This window comes from Maniola hyperantus, chromosome 13 (genome assembly GCF_902806685.2).
Source record: "Maniola hyperantus chromosome 13, iAphHyp1.2, whole genome shotgun sequence".
NCBI classification, from domain to species: Eukaryota; Metazoa; Arthropoda; class Insecta; order Lepidoptera; family Nymphalidae; genus Maniola; species Maniola hyperantus.
This window is the reverse complement of record NC_048548.1, coordinates 9,894,354-9,912,707: the sequence shown is the minus strand read 5'-3', so window position 1 is coordinate 9,912,707 and position 18,354 is coordinate 9,894,354. Positions and strand designations below refer to the sequence as shown.

The following is an 18,354-nucleotide window of genomic DNA, read 5'->3' as shown; positions in this document are numbered from 1 at the left end:
GATTATTATTTCTTTGTTGTGCAGAAGAAGAACGAATTATCGAAGAGAAAAAACCGGCCAAGTGCGAGTCAGGCTCGCGCAATGAGGGCTCCGTACTACAGTCGTATTTTTTCGAAATTTTGCACGATAATTCAAAAAATATGATGCATAAAAATAAATAAAAATCTGTTTTAGAATGTACAGGTGAAGACCTTTCATATGATACCCCACTTGGTATAGTCACTCACTTCGAAAGTTGAAAATACTAATTATTAGTTCATGACCACAATTTAATTTTTTTTGTGTGATCTAACCCTAAATTCACGGTTTTCAGATTTTTCCCCAAATGTCAGCTATAAGATCTACCTACCTGCCAAATTTCATGATTCTAGGTCAACGGGAAGTACCCTGTAGGTTTCTTGACAGACAGACGGACAGACAGACAGACAGACAGACAGACAGACAGACAGACAGACAACAAAGTGATCCTATAAGAGTTCCGTTTTTCCTTTTGAGGTACGGAACCCTAAAATAGGGGTTCGAGATTTGTGTAGTCCACGCGGACGACGTCGCGGGCATAAGCTAGTATATATATATGTACAGTGTATATATAAACACAAGTACAACAATAGGTAGGCATATTTCCGAAACTATTAATTCTACCTAGATGAAGTAGGTAGGTATAATTATGTACATAATATATTATAGTTATTTAATCAGGATTATTTTTACCATTGATGTTTTCTCATAACGCTCGGAGAGACATTTATACATTTAGACACTGGGAAGGGGGGAAGCCGACATCCTAGGGGTTGGGACCTTTGAGGATATACTTCTAAGAGCATGAGGAGCACGTCATGTGCCAAAAATTAAACCTACGTTATTTATTTTGAGGTCTATCTTGCCGATTCTTGCCTGTATCTTAAATACCTAACATGATGCGCGTGTATCTTATTCGAGCGACGTACGCATACTGAAGCGCCGCGCCGCGCCGCTGGGTATGTCGCACTAGCGTCACTGCACTGCGCGTCGCTTCGCTGCGCTTCAAAATATTCTCTCCAGCCGTGCCGCGCGGCAACGCGCGGTGAAGCGCTGTGCAGCGCCGCTCTAGTGCGATATGCGCCATACAAAATGATAGAAATGATATTTTGAAGCTCTTTGCCGCGACGTGCAGCTCGCTGAAGCGCCGCGCCGCGCCGCTCAGGTGCGTACAAACCTTTATTATAAACTCATAGTACGACCGGCGCTGCGCGGCGCGGCGCGGTGGCGTGAAATAGAGATTTAGTCAAGGTAGGCAGTTAGGTACAAAAACTATTAAATTGTTAAATTTATGGTCTTTTCTAAGGACTAAATTATAAATAAACAAGTTGAAATCTACAGTAGGTAATCTATGACGTAATTATAAAGCTCCTTTTCATCAGTATGTACCTACCAGGTACTCCAGGTAGGTACTACTAATAAGTGAGAGGACTGGTTGTATTGTACTTTTGGTAGACTTGCTTTATTCATAGATTTTGCATAGATAGAATTATAGATTAGAATTTATTATAGATTATCCACCACGAGTTAAGATGAGCTAAGCAATGAAAACGAAAAGATCCTACCTATTGGTTTTACACAAACCCCTCGCTACACACTCTCGCACGTCCCTGGTGGAAACTGTCTTATATTCGTGAAGTATTTTGCCAACTAAATGGTAATAAAGATTCGAATGGGAAGAAATATCCCAAGAAACCTCAAAGATGAAAAGTCGTTGATTTCCAAAGAATATCTTTAAATTCCGTTTGTTTATCGAGCGGCTCTCAACTACATCGTCCATTCACGTAGTAGGAGCCAGGAGATCTTTTTTGGAGACGTTTTTCGTTGCGACAACGCAATTTGCAGGTACACAAATAGTACAGTACCTACTTACTAACGTTTGTGAAGTTCGAACACAAAGATTTTCTTCAATGGAAACTGTAATCTGAAATCAAAACATCCTTACTGTATCGACAATCAGTTACAATTCTATAGGGTATTCATATGCAAAATATGCTATTACATGATGATGGCGCAATGAAATAGTAAAAGTGAAGCGCATTGTATGGGATATGCTGTAATCAGCTCCTCAGTTTCGTTAGGGTTGCCAATAAACTTAAAAATCCGTACTAAACGATAATCTGCGGTTATAGTTAGCAGATATCTGATTCTTTGCACGGTTAAACTATTGTATTGATGAAGAAGAAGAAAGACTGCCGTCCTTAGAATACAAGCTACGTCAGTAGTTTGTACATAGCTATCAATGGCTTTCCCTAGGATAAAAGTTAAAATGTTTACAATAGACTAAAGCTCCTTCACGTTAAGCTAAATTCTCATAGCTAGAACTTTAATTCGGGAATTTTACGCTTGGTCGTGGAGTATAAAAGACTATGTACTTATGTAGGTGGATAATAAAATAAAGATATTGCTCCGTGCTCTACATAGAACAAAGTTTAGCTCTTCTAGTATCGTTATATCGTGCATGTTCAGCAACGTTAATAATTTTATCATTTTTATAATGAGTGCTGTTTTGTTCTCAGTATTGTTCTGGTCAAAATGGATAAATATGTAGCTGAAAATGAATGGCTACTTTAATATTTATTATTATAACTCTAAAAAATTGTTTTCGAATCTGGCAGCCCTAGAAAATTATGAATCGGTCGTAACTAATTCACAATAACAGCACGTGATTTAATTTTTTATGCGATATCGTCAGTACTCGCTAATATCGATATGATGTATAACAAAACATTGATATCTATGTACCTACATAATGATAATTAAGTATATAGCTTTTTACGTAAATTACAATGCCCATGTAATATTATATCTATAACAGACATAATATAGTTTTGGGGCGTTTTAGGAAACCTGTTTTCAGTCATTTATCGACTTATACTTATGTGATGTAAATATGAAACCACACAAATGTGCGTCTTCCGTAGAATTATTTTGATAAGTAGTTTTAAAAGAAAGGAAAAAAGATAACTACTCTCGTACCTTTTTTCCTTTCTTTTACATAGTCATGTCGGCTTATTGCTAAATACCTCAAGTTTAGCTTATTCTATTCCAAATAGTGCAATCTATATTCTATTCCAAATAGTGCAAAATAAATAGTGCATATCTAATAAAATAAATAACAGCAGTCTTTTATTTCTCCTTTGATTAAATAGTACAAATCATGTAAACATGCAACATAATAATCATCGCACTTGTTGATAGCAAGTTCTAGAAAATAAAACGGCTTGGTTGATCAGTTAATTCACTGTTTTCTAGTCATAAATAACGAAATCTATATCGAAGCTAGACATCAAACTACTAGGGCTACCTACCTATCTCCTTGACTTTAAGCAAGTGGACTGAATTAATTAAACTCAAGGATTCTGTAAAACATGAATTGCTCATATTGGGTTCCTTCTCCTTTCTAAGTATGCAAATTAGGGTCGTGTAACTGTAAAATATAGATAGTTTTGCTGTTTTTCATGTACATGTAATGTTCAAAAGGACATAATTCAAGCTATTTTCAGCTATTTTTAGGGTTCCGTACCTCAAAAGGAAAAACGGAACTCTTACAGGATCACTTTGTTGTCTGTCTGTCTGTCCGTCTGTCTGTCTGTCAAGAAACCTATAGGGTGCTTCCCGTTCACCTAGAATCATGAAACTTGGCTGGTAGGTAGGTCTTGTAGCAGACATTAGGAGAAAAATCTGAAAACCGTGAATTTGTGGTTACATCACAAGAAAAAAATTAAAATGTGTTCATGAACAAATATTGCTATTTTCTACTTTCAAAGTAAGATTGCTATACCAAGTGGGGTATCATATGAAAGGGCTTTACCCGTACATTCTAAAACAGATTTTTATTTATTTTTAAGCATAATAGTTTTTGATTTATCGTGCAAAATGTCGATAAAATACGACTGTAGTTCGGAACCCTCGGTGCGCGAGCCTGACTCGCACTTGGCCGGTTTTTTAACGTGATTTGTAACGAAATCTGAACTTATAATTTGTGAAGGTTAGCAGCCCTACTATCCAATGCAGCCGGCGCCAGTTGGCATTCTACGGGAGCAACTTTCATGAATAGGTAACCGGCAACCGGCCTGCTCAATAAAACATTACCAAATTGACAATAAGACTTATTTACGAACCAGAACTAATAGTTTAACTGCTAGTTTTCAAATTAACTTTGATTAAAGAGGACTGTAAAAGTTAAGAGTACCTAAAATAGTTGTACTATTTTAATCAGCTCATAGTTTAACCACGTATGGAAGTCTTTAGTTCTACTGGAGGTCCTAGAGGATACCTCATCATCATCATCATCAAGCTGCACTGCACTGCTAAGCACGGGTCTCCCCTCAAACTGAGAAGGGTTTGGTCACGTTGGCCTAGTGCGGATTGGCAGACTTCACACACCTTTGTGAACATTATGGCGAATTCTCAGACACGCAGGTTTCCTCACGATGTTTCTTCACCATTAAGGCAAGTTATATTTAATTGCTTAAAACGCACATAACTCCGAAAAGGTAGAGGTGCGTGCCCGGGATCGTACCCCCGAATAGAAGAACGAGGCTATTACCCTTTTCACCTCCCCTGCCTAAAATAACTACAGGTACAGATCGCGCGGCGAGAGTTTGGCTTTGACCTTCGGGTGGAGGGGATTACTGCGCATGGGTACGTACTGTTGGGAACGACTGGAGCAGTGGAGCGCCAATCAGAGCACCGCGTGCGCCTACACACCCGCCCCGCACCCCACTAATTGCCCGTTGATACCCAATTTCTGATTTCTGCGCAATAACGGTCAAAGCCAAACTCTCGCCGCGCGTACTGTACGCAAGGTAACAATACGCAAGTCGCAAAGACAAATTTAATAGATAATAGGTACTGCTTGGTATCTGAAGGGTTACTGAAGTAGCAATGAGCAGGACGCAATATAATTCAAAAAACCTATAGACGTTGCGTTGGGATCTCAAGGTGCTAGAATGGTGATCTCGCACCGGAAAGCGCAACGTTGGAAGACCCTCCCAGGTGGACAAACGACATCAAACGACCTGCGGGGAGCTGCTGGATTCAGGCGGTGCAAGGCCGTGGCGTGTGGACTGTGGAAGTGTCTACAAGAGACCTATGAACATTTAGTACGCCTTGATTAATTGATACCTCATCTATCGGACTTTAACTCAAAACAATAGGCATCCAATAGGCATCACAATAAAGGGTTATCTCGATTGTTTTTGAAATTTAATGTTATTGTAATGAAAAGTCGATTATGATAAAACTACGATATTATAAAATATAATATGGCCGTCCACAAGTAATTGTTCAGTCCACTTTTAGTTGTAACCAATGGAAGACATAGTGGTCGTGTATATTTATGTGTGTTATACAAAAATAAAGAAATCTTGGAATCGGACATTATCAAGAGTAAGGTTGTTGAGTGATAATGTACATTTTATCAAACACAAACCATGACCAACTTGTTATTTCAAATGAAGGTAATGTAACTTTGTTATTGTTTCGATAATGTTACAGACTACAGTTAATTTTGTAAACAAAACTAACTGAATTTTTGCCACATGGTATAATAACTACTTAGGTAGGTACTAAATTAGATTTTGTCTAATTCGTTTAATGTTCTATTATAATAAGTATAACTATTGTAGTTCCGTGGACCGATTTGAATGCGGTTTTTTTTTTATTCGAAAGCATGTTTAATTGAAAATTGGTTTCAGCGGTTTGCTTCGTTGGTGTAGGGATCTCAGTCGTCAAATTGATATTTATATTAGGTACTTTCCTATATAATATTATAGGCTTATTGACTCGATCCCGACTACAATGCAATATTATTCGTATATTCGACAACCTCCCTGGCGCAGTAGTTAAGCGCTGTGGTATTATTAGTAGGAGGTCCCGAGTTCGATTCCTGGCAGGGATTTTGAATCTTTTGCCCTACCGGCAAAGCCGTACCGCCAAGCGATTTAGCGGTCCGGTACGATGCCGTGTAGAAACTAGAAACTAAAGGGACATGGGTTTATTAAAAACTGCCTTACCCCTTCCAGGTTAGCCCGCTTCCATCTTAGACTGTATCGTCATTTACCACCAGGTGAGATTGCAGTCAAGGGTTAACTTGTATTATCTGAATTTAAAAAAAATGTGGTAACCTTGACCTGTCGGGACTCGGGAGTGAGTTAATTTATTAATTTAAGTACACTTTTTAAAGAAGCTTAAAGAAACTTAGGTAGGCAGGTGTGTGAACTTGTAGTTTCCGATTTGGCATGTTGTTGTGTAAATGAACTTAGTGGGTACTTATATTATGTGGGAAGGCCGATTACAATTTATATGGACCAACAGACAATCAGCTATTTGCATACCTATTTGGAATTATTGGTGATTTGCACGCAATGTTTAGAACAAGCGGCGCGATGTTTTGCTTGCCGCCTCGCGCCTGGGAACAACAGCAAAGCACGCATCAATAAATAAATTTGTATAGTAGGTAGGTACTACATGATGCCCGCAACTTCGTCCGCATAGTTGTAGGTTTTAAAAATCACGTGGGAACCCCATTCAAGTAATTTAATTTACCGTACCTATCTTATTTTTAGAAATAAAAACTATCCTATATAATGACGTCCGTCTCCAGGATGCAAGCTATCTCAGTGCCAAATAGAGGATATGTATGATGATCGCGGCTTTATCCACGTGGATTTAGATTTTTAGGAATTCTGTGGGAACTTCGATTTTCCGGGACAAAAATAGCCAGCCATGGAATACCTAAGCTATCCCTGTACCTTTCGTTAAAATCGGTTAAAAACTCGACATAAATCCATGCGTACGAAGTCGCGGGCATCAGCTAGTAATATTATGTTATTATTTACCTACTAGATGATGCCCGCGACTTCTTCCGCATGGATTTTTGTTGTTTATGAATCCCGTGGGAACTCTTTGATTTTCCGGGTTAAAAAGTAGGCTATGTCACTCTCCAGGTCTTAAACTATACCTATATGCAAAAAATCACGACAAACCAACAAACCAATAAACCAACAAACAAACACACTTTCGCATTTATAATAGGGATAGCGATTGCTGTAGCAGTAGTCTACAAAAGAACCTTGACGCTTTTCCATTCGCACAAACCTTTCCACTCTACTCCACTCTTGTTTTTGTTTGTTTGAAGGCTCTATAGATACGTAGCTTCCAAAGTCCCGCCCCCAGTGGAACACAGACTTTATTGCGAAGTACAGACAGATTCTTAGGAGTCGGTCGTCCGGTCTGTTTACCGTCCATGCAGAATTACAGACCAATATTGTCATTTTCTTTGTACTCCGACTGACGGCTAATCTCTTTGTACTGGATAATCTTTCGTATTACGGGTGTTTACCTGCTCGTTGTTTGAAATTTACAATTATTTAATTTCACTAGAGCCATGTGAATTAGATAGATGATTCGTCTGCTCGATATTCGAATAATATGAATAACTAGCTGGAGGGGATGGAATTTCCAAAAATCCGGAAACACTTATATAATATTTGTAGGTAATTAGGTATATAAATTAAAAAATGACGGACTTTCTTCCAAACTTTCAACCCCTAATCAAACCTCTGAGTGGATGCAATTTCCAAAAATCCTGAAAGTTATACATAATTTCTTAATTTTAATTGAAATATCATATTTCGTGGATATACTTGGTTGAAAAATAATGGACCTTTTTACCACCCTCTACTTAACTCCCGAAAGGAAAGAATTTCCAAAAATCATTTTTAGTGCGTGCCTAGACACCCACTAAAAATCATAAAAATAATCTCCTATCAAAATTTCAAGTTTATATCCCTAGCGGCTTATTACCTAGTTATCTTTAGCCCAAAGTTGGCTGCTGTTAAATGAGTGTAAGATTTAGAATCAATATCAATATTTTGTTCGATATTAAGCATGCGGAGGCTCCATCAGAATTCAAGTTTTTAAAATATCAACGGATTTGTCTATAATCACCGTGGTTACTAATTTTATTTAAGAGGTAGGTATAAGTTATAAGTGTGCTATTAAAAGTGTGCTCTTAAAAAAAGCATATTATACAGTCGAAGACTATGTAAATGATAAGAAAGCTTGGATTTGACTCGCTCCAGCAATGCACGGGGCTGCAATTGCTTGTACAGTATATTATGGTATAATAATATTGTAAATTGATCATTTGAAAAGAGCAGCCGCCGAGTTTCTCGCTGGGTCTTCTTGGTAAGAACGGCATTCCGAACCAGTGGTAAATTAAACTAGTTGACGATTCAAAAGCACTTGTAAAAGTTTACTTGAATAACAATATATATTCTATTCTACTCGTATTCTATAAGATGGTTGACATTTTCGGCCTTGACTGCAAGCTCGGCCGGACCACTTACGCAGTTTGTATGCCATCGCACACCCACAAAGTCGCGCCGCAGCATTCTGCGAGGCCCGTACATCACACAGATATTACTAGAAAGCGCTCCAGACGAATTATGTCTCTGGGACAACAAACAGGAACTTACGAAGCTCTTAACTATGCTTTAATAACGCATTAGAGGAAATTTCTAGACCTTCGCTGCTTATTTCTTGGACTCGATGATAAGTGTTAAGTGCCAAATGGGTACAAAGTATTGAAGCATTCTATGGCTTTGACACCTTACGATATTAATTGATAAGTTCAATTTACTAGCAAGTAGCAACATTCCAAGTTGTCTTCAAGAGTCTCTAGGTCTCTTTACATAATTTGCCTGATATTCTTACGCTAACCATATTTCATAAACTTTAATAAGTAACTATCGCCGGTTCACTCTGCTATCGCTTAGCTTTTAAACAAGCAATATTTTGAATGTTTAATGACGTGTTACGAAGAGCAAAGTTTAAGCTTATCTGCTGATGTACTTGTTTTTACTACAAAGAGATCTCAGACTTCCACTAGCAATAAAACTTGCAGAAGTATTTCCAATGGAAAAACTTTCAGACATTGAGTGAGCAGTTTATAATTATTATGTCCTCCACAGTGCAAGCGATGCACAAGTGGCTTTTTAGAACTGACTGACTTCTGCAAGTTTTATTGCTAGTTGAGATCGTTTTTGACTTGTGTCCGCCGTGTGCAGTTAGCCACTTTATTTGTAAGCACGGCGAAACCTCCCAAACTAGTTGTATGCTAGTCAGTCTAACGAATTTGCTCGGCCTGTGGGAATATTGGTGAAAACTTCATCGGTACGTTCCCACGACCGGTCAAACTTTAATAGAAAAGCCAACAGTTTCACCATGACCGATCACTTAGGAACGATAGCTTTTGTTGTGTCGCTACCTCTTTGTCTCTATATTTGTACATTTTATTTCCCTAAGGAGAAGTAGATGCCTATATTACGTACCTACCTAAGTACCAAGCGCCTTAAACACGAAATAAAAAACTTTATTATTTCTCTCCTAAAGTTCTCGCTTCTAAAGTTTTCACATGAGGAGTTTATTCGTAGTGCGCTCCAGACAAACGTGGTTTGGCCTTCATTTGAATATTAATTGATTCATAAATTTTTCTAGATACGTTTTAGGAAATGTGTCTCTGGTTTGGCAGATTTCTGTTCAAATATTCAGTTTCAAAGTTACACGGGCTCAAGGATTTACAATTTACTTACATACTAATCTTTTAATCCGTGTAACTTTAAAACTAGATAATTTTACGGAAATCTGGCAAACCATAGACACAGATATTAGTTTCTAAAAAATGTCTACAAAATTTCATTGAGTTAGATGCGTTTGAATAGACAGCGCTTGGGGAGTGCGCTAGGGAAACTTCTCTTAATGATGATAGGTACCAATTTTCAGAGCGGTATTTTCTTAATTAGTCAACTCCCAAAGTAAGCAACTCCAGTTATATAAAAACAAATTTTCTGGAGCATACCTAAACAGAGCATACTGCTATTGTTTATAATAGTGCCACGCAAGTCTTGGAAGAACACAATAATAATGATTGTATCATGTTGTAAAAGAGCACAACATGCGTTTATAAATTAGCTCTCGGCCTCATACAGAGCAATGTGCATTGTTGATCACGTACCTATTAATTGACACAATATTTCCTGGTTGCAGGACCGCAGGCGAGCCGGCCACGTTATAATGTAAGCGGCGCAAGACGACGCGCGTCTTCCCTCAAGGTAAGCCTCTTTCTGTTTCATATCTACATAGTAGCACAGTTTAAAGTGCTAGTAGGTACCTAGATTTACACCTGTGACTATTGATAATAATTGATACCAAATCTTCTACTTATCAGACAGACAGACAACGAAGTCATCCTATAAGGGTTCCTTTTGTAGGAAAAATCATCAGTTGAGAACGATTTGGGTGATTTTTTTTTATTGTGTTCGTTATTAATTGTCAGGACTTAATGTTTGTATGTAGCTATGATAGAATTTTTTTGAGAAATCCTTAATAAAAATTGCACCCGTGCGAAGCCGGGGCGGTTCGCTAGTACCTGCTAGTACTTAGTAGATAATAACGAATAAAGTTGGTGTCATACATTTTAGTAATACCTAATCTTTATTCTTTGACGTTCATGGTATATCTTCCTGTCCTGCTGTCTTTGGAAATACCGGTGTACGTATGAAGTCTAGTGCAGGGTTAATTTTGATAATCGCAAAACATTCCAATTAGCCGACTACCCTTTCATTATTGGCACGAGTGGCATAATTTCAGTTTTAGCAACAATATTGCGTAAATCATGTGATGCTAAAAGTTCTTTAAAAGTCCAAGGAGTGCTAGTCCAACCGCTTTCCAAAAATCGGCAGTAACAAAATTAGTTTGTCTCTTAGTTTGTCTGTAGAAAAATACTTATAGGTATAGACCTATATATTCGTGTACAAACTAATTTTCACTTTGAAAGGTAGTACCTCTATGTATTTCAATTCACGCTACATCCATTGAAATTCGGTGTCTAATTGAATCAAAGCTTTTACGTAAAATTAAATTATTAAAGAACGCCTTCAAATTCGAATCGAATTTACGCATTAGTTGCCACAATAATAGCAATGATCTTCTGCACTTTAATATGGTTAGGCTTCGTATTTCATTTATGTACCTAATGGACTAAGAGCCAATACATGCCAGACCTTTGTTATTTTACAAGCTGAGCTTCTCTGCGTATTGTCCCCAACACAGGGAGGAACGATCAATGACTATGAAGTTTGGATCATGGTGGCTTTGGGAGATAATAGGTAACAAAGGTGTAAAAATCTTACTTCAAAGTATAAAGTCTAATCCATACTAATATTATAAATGCGAAAGTGTGTCTGTCTGTCTGTCTGTCTGCTAGCTTTTCACGGCTTAACCGTTCAACCAATTTTGACGAAATTTGGTACAGAGATAGCTTGCATCCCGGGGAAGGACATAGGCTACTTTTTATCCCGGAAAAACAAAGAGTTCCCACGGGATTTTTAAAAACTAAATCCACGCGGACGACGTCGCGGGCATTCTCTAGTTTTTAATATTTTCTTCGAAACAGTAAACCACGTCATGCATTGCTAGACACTAGTGTCGTGTCACTGCTAGGCGCCCATAAAGTTAAAAAGTCTAAGGGTGTCTGCGGCAGGGAGTTGTAGTATAGGATAGTAAGTCAGCTGAAAAAAAAATATTTGACGTAAGATTTTTACATTTTTATTACCTGTTATCTCCCATAGCCACCATGATCCAAACTTTGTAGTCGCTGATCGTTTCTCTCTGTGTTGGGGACAATACGCAGAGAAACTTTCAGCTTTTATAAAATAACGAAGGTTTGGCACGCGCTGGCCATCTCTCTATAAATAAATACGCATGACAAACGTACCTACCTACTGTAGATACATTTGATGTGTTAGGTTAGGTCTCTGTAGCTGTGGAACGACCTTTAAAAGTAAAAGTACTCAAGGATGTAGAGCTGGATCATGTTTCTATATGAATGTGAGTCAGTGACTTTACCAGTTCAGTGCTTTAGTTTTAACTTTCGCACACTATTAAAACTCTAGGTACTTACATAAGTATAAACACATAAAACTGCATAGTGTCAAATGTTGAGAACCATTTGTCTTCGTAAGTATTAGCTCAAAGAAGGCTGTGACTCAGCCCATCAGCCTAAAAATCATCGTAACAAAACATTAGAGTCTTGTAAGTGGGATGGGATATCTTCCATCCTGTTTAGTTATATTATTTTTAATCTACAAAATTAGTAGATTTCCGAGCTCTTGTATAGGTATAATATGTCTACAGATTTGCTCGATTTTATCTATCGTTACTGTCACAATGTTAACAATCGATAAAGATATAGGCATCAAGGTTAAAATCGAACAAGTATGGTAGACATCACTTGTAAATATTTATTGGTCGACAAAAACAATCCCAATAAAAATAAAGGTATTAAAAAAGCATACTAAAAATCAAGCGTGAAGCTCGCCCGACTTCAACATACATACACGTGTGGAATCAAAAGTAATTTTTTACTTTGTAGTGGTTTTGGAAGTCGGTTTTTTTTTTAAATATTTTTTTCATTTTAAGCTTTTAAATGTAACTAGTCATTGCTTGGCACCTAAAGTATCGATTCCCTACTAAAACTTTCCGAATCCACACGGCTTAGGAGTTCCGTACCTTGCAGCATCAGGATTAATGAGTTAGATCCTGAAATTTTTATGGGACCACCACGGATGCTTCTCTCTTCTGTTGACTAAAACAAATTTTCAAATCGGTCAATGAACCTCAAAAAAATCGGTGTACATAAATAAAAAAACGGGCTGAATTGAGAACCACCTCCTTTTTGGAAGTCGGTTAAAAATACGATGTTACTCACACATTAATACAAGATTTGGTTTGATCACACTGATTGTCAAAAATTGAGCAAAGGTAGAGCAGAGGCACCTTTAATTGCCACTTTTTCTGATAATAGAATTAAGGAAGCGATTGTTACGTTGAATGAGTACCTAAGTACTAGGTAATTGATTAGACTACAGTAGGCACCACAGAAATCTTCAAAGATATCTGTCGTAGAGGTGTACTATCTAATAATAATGGCATATTTATATTTGGTACATGTCCTAACGATAGAAAGAAATTCAATAGGTGTACCTATTGAATGAAACAGCGCAACAAATTCAAGTAGCTTTTCAAGCGTTAGTAGTTTTTTGTTCTACCGTTTTATCATTCACGGTTAAGTGTGTCGTCGATTGCTGAGCGTTCCAGTCAATGAAGAACATGTGCGACACTTCACTATCGTTGTCGTTATTTCGAAACGCTTTCACATGTCTGATGTTGCCGATTCTTGGTATACCTAACTGATTTTTAAGTGCTCGAAAGACAACATGAAGTTTGTTGATTTTAAAAGTTTATCGTACACTAGAGAAGAGCCACACGCACCCATTACCCGACGTGCTTTCTATAGGTACAAAATGTGAATGTCGCCAATCCCCATCAGTAGTACAAATGTACAATAGTACCTACTTTGAATAAATGATTTTACTTTGACTGACGAGAGGTACACGCTGAAGTACACTCATAGAGCTCGTGCGGCGTGCGCTGCTTCGTTCATGGCTTATTCAGTAATCTGCCATCACTGATCTTACATCCTATACGTGATACATTCCTAAATGTGCGTATGCAAGGAATTTTCGAACGCTGTGCATGAAAATCGTGGTGAATAAAATACGGTGCGTTCGGTGCGCGATCCCATTCATATATTTTGTACAATTGATTTAAAACTTTGCTAAATGCGGCGTGTACGAAACGGACAACGGTCCAATGTGCGATCAGTTCTAAGAATTTAATTTAGAGCATATAGTGTATTGAGTGTTATTTTTCCTACCCGACTTCTTATCAAAGGTGTCACAGCTGATGTCACGCAGGTTTAGGTTTAGGGATTCTATAGATAAGATACCATGACACTATGAAAAGACAAGTTGACACACGTTGACTATGTTATACTTATAATAATACGCAAGATAAATATGGCACATATTTTAACAACTAAGTAAGTAGCTACCTGCCTGAATAAGATAGTTAACTATAAAGAGCAATGCTTGCTAACTATTTCTATGGGCCTCATAAGAAAGCTCAGTCACTCAGCGGATTGCGACTAAGAGAGCTATGCTTAGAGTTTCTCTAGTGATCAAATCAGAAATGAGTAGTCAGAAATAAAGATTTCTACGCTATCCCATACATCCAGAACTGTTCAGGCATTTAGATATTATAGTAGAATAAAGAAACTCTCATACACTCTTCTTCTTCATGTGCCTCTCCATTACTGAAGGTCAGCACTCAGCAGTCAGTTGTTTAAACTTCTCCTTGTCCATGGCTAGGCGGAATAGTTCTGCGACTGTTTTTATGCCAGTCCACTACCTTATGCTACGTGTCATGGCTTCTTCCTTCTTCCCACCCCTCTTTTTCAGCTATTTTACCCATCATAACTGTCTGCAGCAGGCGGTACCTATCGTGTCGCAAAGTATGGCCCAGGTACGAGATTACGTACATACACCTTGAAAGTATACACTCCTTTTTTGGGCAGTCGTGTGAAAAAAATACTGAATTCTTGAATAATTTATTAATTCGTGTCTGTAATTGACAACCCTAGTTGTAAATAACCTTATTGGACTAACAACAAGTGATTTATTAAGCACACCCATTAATATTACCACTCCATTAAAAGACGGATTTAGTTCGAATTAAAAATACACCGTCTCAGGGTCGACATACTGTCTGCAGAAGATTCCTGAATGGAGAGGATTCTACAGTGATTATATTGCATTAAAATATGAAAACTAGTAGATGATACCGGCAACTTCGTCTGCGTAGATTTAGGTTTTTAAAAATCCCATGGGAACTCTTTGATTTTCCGGGATAAAAAGCCTATGTCCTTCCCCGGGATGCAAGCTATCTCTGTACCAAATTTCGTCAAAATCGGTTGAACGGTTGGGCCGTGAAAGGCTAGCAGACAGACAGACAGACAGACAGACAGACTTTCGCATTTATAATATTAGTATGGATTAATTTAATTTAATTTTTTTTGTTCACTGACTATGAATTATTTTAAAAATTGACACTCAAAAATATTTGCACACTATTAATTTAGTAGAATGTTATGGCCTCTGATTATAGTGTAATTTCCATCTTTCTTGTACAAACATTCATGGCAAATAAATGATTATTTATTTATTTATTTAATGACTCCTCACTTCCGTTACGTTTAACTTTTTAACCGACTTCAAAAAAGGAGGAGGTTCTCAATTCGTTGGAATCTTTGTTTTTATGTCAAATTGCATGTCAAAAGTACCTTCGATTTTAGTCCTTATTTTAAAGGTGAACTGTACTTTTGACATCGACAGTTTTATATGGCGTTATATACCCATTTAATATGGCGCGTGAGGAGTCATTCTTACGGACTATATTCAATTTGTGATTTTCTACGACTTTTTGAAAATAGAATCACCTAGGTACTCTAAAAGTACGTTTCTTGAATACCAATAAACAGTGAGGAGTTGGCACAGCAGAAGCACAAAATTGAATGAAAGCTTTTGAAACTTTACTGTAATTTTAACGTTTTGATCGAAATCACGAACTTTGGACTAAATTTCGGTACATTTTAAGGCCTCTTCAACTACTTACGTCGCAACGGAACAACGGCATCGACGATTTATGCATGAATATACTTAGAATATAAACCTGAACACTGACATAGGTTATAATTTATCAAACGGTAATTATAGATACCTAGGTTGAAAATAACTGAGTTATTGAGCAAAAATAATAACTGCCTCTAAAACAATTTGAATTAAAAGAACCATTTGAATTTAGAGACTACAAATGACAACTCCAAAAGATTAGAGCAATTAAATTCCCGCCAGAGTTCCATATCTGTGCTGTGCGGGCAAGAAGACAAAGAAAATCCTGCGTTTTTCCGCTCGCGAAATTGGGCTAGTCATGTCGATGTGAATGCATTTTCAGTTCTACTGAAAAATGGTGCTGTTACGCTAGGAACTCACGGAGCGGTTTTCACCCGCACACGCTGCGGTGCGGGACCGCAACACGACCGTAACACAAAATACAAATGGAAATGTAGGTAGCAATTTTCACGACGCGATTCATTCTCGCGGAGTGCGCGGTTATTTGCGGGTCCCGCGGCCGCTGCACTGGCGGGCAACGCGAAGGAGAATCGCGCGGACCGCGGTCGCCGGTCACTGACGAGCTTTGCGGGCATCGCGTCGCCACGGGTCTTGCGGTGGAAGCCCAAGTTAAATAGGTACCTAACTTACTAAACTTATGATGGACCTAGGTGACTTTTAGTTTCTAGAAACAATATGTTTTTAGGTCCATTAGAACTTCCTATAGTCAAAATACTAAAGTATACCTTTTATACAAGAAATAGTGCGTAGGTATATGTATATTTCAACTGTTCATTTATGACTAACATTAGGTCAATAATAGCTCATTAAAATACTTACCTACCTACCTAATTAGGATAGGTTGAAAGATGAATCATGGGATCGAAGTCCAAAGAGATACCTACCTTTTTGTTACTCCTATTAGAATCGTTTTAAGTTTTCTTCAAACGTCAGTTTCAGTTTGAAATTTTGCTAAGACTCAAACCTACTAAGTATCTTGTCTTATTAACGTGTTTCAGGTAGGTTTTATAGATACAGACGTAATTACTACCTCTGTTTTATTATAATCAGTTCATAGCCTACCTCATAATAAAGGATTGGAATCAGAGAATAAATTCGCATTTATTGGGATATTTAGCTAGTTATCTCAAAAGATTCCAATACTATCAACATTCCTCTTATGCTATTTCAAAGTTCAAACTAGCTTTTCTCCGCGACTTCGTCCGCGGATTTAGGTTTTAAAAGATCATACAAACATGAAATTCGTCGCATAATATAATAGATAGGTAGGTATATAATAAGTTATGTTAAATAGGTATGTATATTTTGATTAAATTGTGATGTGATGAACACTACGCGCTTCGTGCCTCCGCCATTGAATTAAAACCAATTAATGTAATAACACTCGATAAGAGCTTCAATTTATTTGCATCTATATTCCATAGGTCTATTAATTACATAAATATACATAGGTATGACTTGTTGTTTCAATAACAGCCTACTTAACTGATTTGAGAAATATGAAATCGCGTGAAAATAATGAAAGACCTGTAGGCGTAGGTAATAAAATAAAACTTACTAAGTACCTAAGTATAGTAGGTACGTACACAATTCACAGCTTACCTACTTTTCTCTGCTACTATTTAGCTCTTCTTGTCACTATTCAGCTATTTTCCAATGAGCTGCTGATCCAATTTTCACGTTAAAGAATGTAACAATACCTAAAGAAGATTTTAATCGGTTTTGTAATAATCAACAACAACAAAAACAAAAACGAATATAACTATTAAATGGTGATTTCACGAACCGTCCGCCTGCTCAATTATAAATATCCTTTCGAGTTTCCGAAAAGCAAACCGCAGTTACCTAATATGCAAATTCGTCGGACATCGTACTTATCCAGTTAGTGACCACTTTGAGAGCGGGCAACACTTTCTCGCCCGCGCCGCCGCTTTTTGCGATCCATTCCATTATCATACAATGGACATTAATGGCTTTGATAGCCATGCCCATGACATGAGCTGCTTTGACTGCCGCTAAAATGCCTGCCTTGATTTATAATAGGTAGTCCACGAACGTCTTAAACAAAAAAAAAAGTATTATTGCTATCTTACTGCTCCGTCTTAGCCATGTACTTTCATGTTCCTTCTATTCATAAACCTTAGATTAAGTATTGCTCTCCGCTGCGCTCCGAAGTACTCCGAACGGACTGTCGCAGCGTACATATCACTGACAGCATGCTTAGATTAATTAGTATATTGGTCTCCACTACGCTCGGAGAGACCAATCAGCAAGCTACCTGAATGCCGGATACAGTTATAAAAACTTCTATCTTCAAACAAACACATCAACAAAAAACATCTTCCTCCCGGCCGACCCTTTCCATCCATTTGTGTACACCTGTCAGTCCTAGCGAGGGTGTAGTGTAACGATGCAGGCCGAGCGTGACTATAGAAAGTTAGTAACGCACGTTCCCCTACATGTTCAATGTTGTTGATTCACGCACTGGTATTAATTAAAGGAAGTAGACACATATCTAAATAGGTAGGAGTGTTAGAGTGCATCGAGGATGACGTGACGCCTTTATGGACAGTTGCTAGTGCGTGTCGGTCAACGGAGCCGAATACGTAGCCACAATTAACGGTATGCTTACCTTTGAAGTTCGGTGCAGTTTTAAAAAGGTACAAGTAGACTGCACTGATCGTTCTCAGAAGCACTCGAGTCGTATTCTTACTGGAAAGTTATTTGTGTGCAACCC

At 37.8% G+C, this 18,354-nt stretch overlaps 1 protein-coding gene across 1 annotated transcript in view; it reads left to right on the top strand.

Moving 5' to 3' along the window:
* LOC117987378 (uncharacterized) overlaps positions 1 to 18,354 on the top strand; it is a 66,715-nt gene that overhangs the window by 40,517 nt on the left and 7,844 nt on the right. The window contains exon 2 of the mRNA XM_034974378.2: positions 10,075 to 10,139. The gene's annotated coding sequence lies outside the window, so the exon portion shown is untranslated. The remainder of the gene's footprint in view (positions 1 to 10,074; positions 10,140 to 18,354) is intronic.